This window comes from Quercus suber, unplaced genomic scaffold, assembly GCF_002906115.3.
Source record: "Quercus suber isolate HL8 unplaced genomic scaffold, Cork oak 2.0 scaffold_715, whole genome shotgun sequence".
Taxonomy (NCBI): Eukaryota; Viridiplantae; Streptophyta; class Magnoliopsida; order Fagales; family Fagaceae; genus Quercus; species Quercus suber.
The window spans coordinates 273,518-279,015 of record NW_027070156.1 but is presented as its reverse complement, the minus strand read 5'-3'; the positions used below and the strand labels follow the sequence as shown (position 1 = coordinate 279,015).

General features: G+C 31.3%; 1 long non-coding RNA gene across 1 annotated transcript; it reads right to left on the bottom strand.

The window, feature by feature from the left end:
- Nucleotides 1–1,305: 1,305 nt before the first annotated feature.
- On the bottom strand, nucleotides 1,306–3,057 carry LOC136064604 (uncharacterized). Its single transcript, XR_010626224.1, has 3 exons — nucleotides 2,900–3,057; nucleotides 2,220–2,300; nucleotides 1,306–1,474 (listed from the first exon to the last, which is right to left on the bottom strand). It is a non-coding gene; the product is annotated as an uncharacterized LOC136064604 (long non-coding RNA).
- Nucleotides 3,058–5,498: the final 2,441 nt, after the last annotated feature.

The window sequence follows — 5,498 nt, the reverse complement described above, 5'->3', positions numbered from 1 at the left end:
AAGAAATACCCAATTATGTTAAGCTTTTGACATTGCACTTTTGCTATGCCGAAATATACAGATGTCATTGACATTGCACTTTTACTATGCCAAAGCATACATATGTCATTTCATGATTGGTGGACAATAGTGGTGAGATGGTTATTTATGTCTTTCTCTTAGGATTTTTAAGTCATTCCCATCAAAAAGAGTGATACAAGTGTTAAGTACAAGAGATTACTTAATCTTACTCATCACAAACACGAGCCATAAAAATCACTTTTTTATTCCGAACATCTCTTTTATCTCAATCTTAACTCTGAGAAGAGTAATCTTTGATAAACGGCTGAAAAGAATTTTTGTTGATGTGAAGCTGACAAAAATTCAATTCCAACTAAGAATAATAGGAATAGGAAGTGTTTCTTTGCGAGAAGTTCTATTGAGAACTTTTATTGTACACGTAACAAAGTAATGTGAAGTGTTTTTGTTTGTGAGTATTTCTATTCAGAAAATGTGGGCAAGGTAAATAGGTGGTGAGTTTCTTAAGCTATTGCGCATTTTTTGGGTCGGAAGTTTTTTTTTTTTAATTTTTTTTTCCTTAAACGGGTCGGAAGGTATTTCAACGTAGAAGTAAGAATTTATTTAGGAGAGACTTTTTACTTTGTAGGTTTGTTTTTATTATTTTTGTCAATTTACTATTTTAACCTCATTTCTTTTATTTTAAGTTAATTAAATTAGTGTATAAAAAAAGTTAATTAAATTAGAGGTATTTTTTACAGTAAAAAAGGCAATAACTAACTTTCTGAATCTTCTTAATATATGCTAGTCTAACTCACGTACTCAGAGGCTCTTTTAGTTTTTTGAGTAAAAGTTAATAATTTGCATAAATTATAATTTGGTATTAATATATTTTTCAATCACCAAAAAAAAAAAAAAAAAANTTGCATGCAACAAACAAAACCCCTTGGACAGGATTTATGTTATTTACCAATCAAGCAATTTGGAATTGGGAGTTGAAATAGAATTCAATTTCAATTAATGGTCAAGTTCGAGGGGTTTCAACTTTCAAGGCTAATTCTATTCCATGGCCAAATATAATTTTCTATAAGTTCTATGCATAATTTAAAATGACATTATTTCTGCTTCACATCTATGTTAGCCAAGTAGGATTGTTAGCCAAGTTGAGTCGAAGACTCTAGTGACCAGTCATGGTATCAATTACAGTACCAGTCACGATACAGAATAAACCATCCAGAACATTTTTCTAGAACATTTTTTCTTTGTGCTAACCAACTACAAGATTAAACTGCACACTTCTTTCCCCCCCCCCCCCCCCCCAAAAAAAAAAAATTTTATTCACAAAAAATTAAAACAAGGATTTCAAATTATATGCCAATTCACAAATTATATTTAGAAGAGTAGAAACATACATCAAACTGATTAGTCTTCCAATTGGCGTTCGTGTGGCAAATAAGGTTATTCCAAACGACCAGTCCTAAAAAAACACCAAACAATATTATCAATAACCAAAACAAGTTAGAATACAGTTTAAAAAAACTAAATAAATACCATTTTTTTTTTAATCAATACCAATTACTAGGTAGTCCCAAGCAGTGCTTTGGGAATACCTAAAGCACAGGAATAAAAAGGAGCCTCAAAATCAATCCCAAATTTGCAATAAAAGAAAATAAACCAAAAAAAAAAAAAAATGTTGAACTTTTGATGCCTTGATATAACTATGATCGAGCTTCCCAAAGTTATGAATTGACTATTTAACCATATTTTAATAAGTAATTAATGAAGAAAAAGGAAGGTTTAAGCAATGAAGAAACAGTGAATTGATATTTGTGATTGTTAGGAAGAAACAGTGAAGAAAGGCATTTCATTCTCATCTGAGCAAGTATAGCCAAGAAGGCGTACAAACCATCTAATCTACAAATTAATTAAAGGGTATTAATTCTACCAATTAGAGAATCTAGATGCCTCGTCAAATATGGATATAAAAATCATCTAGAACCTGTTTTTTTTGTGCTAACCAACTACAAGATTAACACACTTCTTTTCCCAAAAAAAAAAAGAAAAAAAAACTTTTATTCTTATTCAAAAGCATACTAGGTCTAAAAAAACAAAAATAAAATAAAAAATAAAAACAAGGATTTCAATGACGTCCATATAATGAATGAACAAACTATATGCCAATTCACAAATTATATTTAGAAGAGTAGAAAAATAGATCAAACCGATTCAGTGTGCCAATTCAAACTAATTAGTTTTCCAATTCGCGTTCGAGTGGCAAATAATGGTATTCCAAACAACCGGTCCTAAAAAAAACACCAAACAATATTATCAATAACCAAAACAAGTTAGTATGCAGTTTAAAAAAACTAAATAAATACCATTTTTTTTAATCAATACAAATTACTAGGTAGTCCAAGCAGTGCTCTGGGAATACCTAAACAGCAGAATAAAAAGGAGCCTCAAAATCAATCCCAAATTCACAATAAAAGAAAATAAACCAAAAAAAAAAAAAGTGTTGAACTTTTGATGCCTTGATATAACTATGATCGAAGTTCCCAAACTTATGAACTGATTATCTAACCATATTTTAACAAGTAATTGATGAAGAAAAATGCATGTTTATGCAGTCCTATTCCTTTAGATAGGTGTGAATTGATATTTGTGATTGTTAGGAAAAAACAACGAAGAAAGGCATAATAATTTGAGGGCACAGCAAAGATGTAAAAAAAAAAAAAAACACAATTTACTAGAGAATATTCAACTGCTTGATTATAAATATATAACCATTTTATAACAACTTTTTAGACTCCATTTAAACCAGCAAGGCGCGCAAACCATATAAAAGATATATTAACATAATAGAAAAATTACTGGAAATTAAATGGAACAGAAAATATCTTACCCCACCAGGCCATTGAGAAAGGATTTTAGCCCAGATGAGGCTAAGCAATAAGTTGATCCAACAATTGGTTGATACTTGGCAACTTGAAACTTCAAGCAGTGAATGCGAAATGTATCGGACCCGGTAAGGGACTTCCAAAACAAACAGAAATAATCACCAGCTATATGAGGCAAGCACAGATCTTCTTCAAGACAATCACTACAATCATGCATATTACGCACGTCAGCTAAGTACCACTCCTTTGTCAACCAATCATATCCAACTAGCCGATGTTTATGCTCATACCAATAAAATTTGCTGCCAAAAAACCACGGGCTGGTTGCTCGGGAAAGGATTAAATTCATTATCAGTGTTTTCAAATTTCTGTAGCTTCCAAGTTTTGGAAGCAACGTCATAGACTTGGAGATGGCCCAAAGTTGAGCCCACTATAATAGTGGGACTTGGGACTACTATAGCCACCGAGAAGAATATATAAATGGATGATTCAAAACGCAGCAGCCTCTCTGTTTCTGTGAATGATGCGGCAGGTATGTGAGAATACCTATGTACCCGAATAAACTCAAAGGCCGTGGGTATGTTACAAAACCTAGTCAAATTATATAACCGACTAATTTTCCGTAGTTGTACCAAGTGATTGTCTTTGTATTTAGTGTAAAATACCCTATGCAGATCGGCAGACCTGGCGTAGAGGGTGACGCGACCGCGTGATGATGTAGAGACGATCGGTGGACCTTAGTCACGACCGTGTTGTGCGGTGTATGGCCATGGAGATTGGAGTCTACTCCGTAAGATGCAACAGACTGAAGGACACGAACTCTCCGCCTCTCTTTCGATTTAGGGTTTTTCTTTTAAATTTTGAGTCTTTTGACTTCCTTTGTTTTTTTGAAAGGTTGAGGAGTCTTTTTGCTGAATATTGCAAAAAATGAAGTTTATTTGTGATATGGGTACTGTTCAAACTTATTTGGGAAAATGAAGAGAGAAGTGAATTTCGGCAACACCAATGCCGAAATTCTGAGAAAAAGTAGGAGAGAGGAGAGAGAAATAATGTGACGGGAAGAGAGAAAAAAAAATTTCGGCAATGATATTGCTGAAATTGGAAGATTAAAAAAAAAAAAAAAATGAATTGTGGCAAGAGTAATGCTACGACCTCACGCTATTTTATCATATTTTTTACAAATTGTTGTTATGGCCAATTTTTTACTGGTTCTTATTAGTACCTACCAACAAATCACTTTTTATTTACCAATAATCACTCATCATATCACCAGTTTATGAAAATTTTTGTAAAAAAATTTGTAACTCTAACATTTTGCCAAAAGTTAATAATTAAAAAAAAAAAAAAAAAAAAAAAACCTCAATTGCGGCAATATAATTGCCGAAATTGGAATTGTTGTGAGATTAATGCAGCCACATGTTTTTATTTTTTATTTACTCCAATTTCGGCAATTCAATTGCCGCAATTGAGTTTTTTTTTTTTTTTTTTTTTTTTTTTTTTTTTTTAAATCATTCACTTTTGGTAAAATGCTAGAGTTATAAACTTTTTTACAAAAACATTCATAAACTGTTGATGTAATAAGTAATTATTGATAAATAAAAAATTGATATTGTTGGTAGGCACTAATGAGAGTCAGTAAAAAATTGGCCATTACAACAATTTATAAAAAATATGGTAAAATAGTGTGTGGCCGTAGCATTACTCCAGTCAAAATTCAGTTTTTTTTTTTTTTTTTTTTTTGAATCTTCCAATTTTGGCAATGATATTTCGGCAATATCATTGCCGAAATTTCTTTTTCTCTCTCCATCCGTCACATCATTTCTCTCTCCTCTTTCTTACTTTTTTTTTTTTTTTCTTTTCAGAATTTCGGCATTAGTGTTGCCGAAATTCACTTCTCTCCTTATTTTCCCAAATAAGTTTGAACAGTACCTATATCACAAATAAACATCATTTTTACAATATTCAGGTTGAGTCTTTTGACTAATTTTATTATATTTTTGTTGGTAAATTGGGTAAGATTTTTCTGTTGGGCTCATTTGTGGTTGTTATTTTGGGCTTTTGTTTTTGTTTCAGTGGCGGGAGAGTATGTTTGGGTATCTGCTGCGATAGAGAGGCTGTGTGTGTGTGTGTGTGTATGTATATATATATATATATATATGCTCTCATTAAGATGATATCAAAAGAAAATTTAAGTTTTGTTTTTTTAATTTATTTTCTTTTTTGTTTACATTTTCTGACATGACTTTTTATAAAAAATTAAAATGCTCACGTGACATATAAAATGCCAAATAATTTTTAATAATATTTTAATCGCCACCTCAGTCAAAGAGGATGATAAGAGAGGTGAGCTAAATATGTTTTTTATTTATTTATTTATTTAATTAGATTGTTCATATTATTTTAATGTGTAGTTTCTTAAAATAGAAGTTTTGATGTTGGGTGTATTTGAAAGTAAGACTTTAAAATGTAGAAAGTGACATTTTGAGGTGTTAAATGCTATATTTTTAGCATCCTTGATGTGAATACTCTTAGTAGTTAGTCCTCATCGTCACACTCTCTCTCCACCTCTCCTCATCGTCACTCACAACAGCTATCTGCCTCTCT